At 41.3% G+C, this 2,023-nt stretch overlaps 1 protein-coding gene across 1 annotated transcript in view; it reads left to right on the top strand.

Annotated features, from left to right (window-relative positions):
• Nucleotides 1–2,023, top strand: part of LOC101847755 (amino acid transporter AVT1J) — a gene marked incomplete at both ends in the record, with an annotated part of 23,212 nt that overhangs the window by 8,696 nt on the left and 12,493 nt on the right.

Genomic DNA, 2,023 nt, shown 5'->3' with positions numbered 1-2,023 from the left:
AGGGGGCTCTCGTGGTCTAGAGGTTAAGGTGTTGACCTCTCATTCAAAGGTCCCGGGTTCGAATCCGGGTAGCGACCGAAAAATTTTCTTCTCTAAAATTGTCTCCTTTCACCTCCTTTCCTGCTATCTAGCAAAATTCTGTTGTCTGCTTTCATTTCCACTTTCTGCCCCCTCCCCCTCACCTCCTTTGCCTCCCTCCTCTGGGCTCCTGACTCTTTCTGCAGCCTTTCTACTGTTACTCCTTGGCTCCTCCTTACTGCTGTCTTTCTGCCACACCCCTGATCTGCTGGTAGGAAAGATCTACATCTAGACGTCTCGGACAAGGGTGAAAAATCTCGGAGGGCCCGTGTGCAAGTTGTGCACGTTAAAGATCCCTTGGTGGTCTAAAATCGATAAGAGTAGGCTTCGGCCGCCACCCGGGCAAAATTCAAAATTTCCTACCAACTGAAAATATTAGGTGTGTCCCGCGCACTCATATGACCTTATGCAGTTGCGAGCGCCGTAAAACACTTTACAAAAAATTCCCCCAAAAAAACATACTCTACTGGAAAGGAGCAATAAAGAAAGATCTAAAAAATCAGAAGGTCTTGATCGACACTCTCAATACAAAATGCACCTGTCGAAATATCCCCTCCGGCACTTCTGCTGTGAAGAAAGCTAGATTTACGCAGATTTGTTTCGTTTATCAGTGGACTAATCACAAAAGACAAAGAAGGGCGGGAACTTTTTGTTTAATATATGTTTTCTAAATTCAGGAAATGAATAAATCAAAAATCGGGCTCCGCCATGGGGACCCTATCTATCTTTTTGGAGGCACTTGCCAACTTTCAACTCTGCAGCTGTCGTAGTTTTATGTGAAAAGTGACTCATGTGTTTCCAAGTTGCCAAATATATAATAGATGCATTGAATTATTCTCTATTCCGCTTTCGTGTTTGTACACAGTGCGCACGACTAGTGAATGGAAGCCTCACTGGTTTACAATGGCGTTTTAGAAGACGGACTTTCCCAAGAATAGATCTAAACGAACTAATGAAAAACTGAAAATTAAACTACAGTGACTTCAGGCTCCTCAATAAAACTGTGCACCCTTTAAATGATTCGGAACCACCCATAATTCTGTCAAATTCAACAGTTAAGTGGTTCGGAAGTTTTAGGCGGCCATAGTGACAGACTTTCACAAATATAATATACTCGCTGGAGCCCCCTTTCGATGAAAGGAATGATCGGTGTATTAACATCAACTGAAAGACATTGGCCTACTATATTTTTACTGTACTGGGATGGAGCGATAAATCATGAGAGATGCAAAAAATTAGGTCTAGATCAACATATTATAGAGATGTACAGATTGACTCTTTATTCCGCTTTCGTTGTTGTACACTCCAGAATTTCAAGGTGTGGAATGAGTTCTCACGGCTAGTGAACAGGAACCCCACTTGTTTACTATGGCGTCTTTGAAGACGGATTTTCCCAAGATTTGATCTAAACGAAAGTAATGAAAAACTGAAAATCAAAATACAGTGACTTCCGGCTCCTAAATAAAACTGCACCCATTAAATGATTCTGTACCACTATTAATTTTGTCAAATTTGAAAGTTAAGTGGTTCGGAAGTTTTAGGCGGCCAAAGTGACGAACTTTCACAAATATAATATGTAGAGATAGAGATGAAGGTGTTTTATACTCGTATCCACATGATTTACTTTATTTAGGAAGCGAACTTGGACCATGCCTGTCAGGGCCAGCTGGGGCTGAGAGGGAACGATCGTCCCATCAGAAAGACCAAGAAACTCGATACAATTTCTCCCTACACAAGATTCGAACTCAAGGGTTACACTATTTACAAACGACAGTGTTTATGAATTCATTAATGCATTCATGCATTCATTGATGCTTTTATTCGTCAGTCTTTTTTGTATATACTGCGATGCATTTGTTCGGTGACTTAAGTATACCAAAGTAGCTAATAAACGACGACCGTTGAAGTCAACTTCGTGTCGCCTGGAGCAGCTGATTAAAATAAG

The sequence above is a fragment of the Aplysia californica genome, unplaced genomic scaffold (genome assembly GCF_000002075.1).
Source record: "Aplysia californica isolate F4 #8 unplaced genomic scaffold, AplCal3.0 scaffold00495, whole genome shotgun sequence".
Taxonomy (NCBI): Eukaryota; Metazoa; Mollusca; class Gastropoda; order Aplysiida; family Aplysiidae; genus Aplysia; species Aplysia californica.
This window is presented reverse-complemented; position numbering and strand designations above follow the sequence as displayed.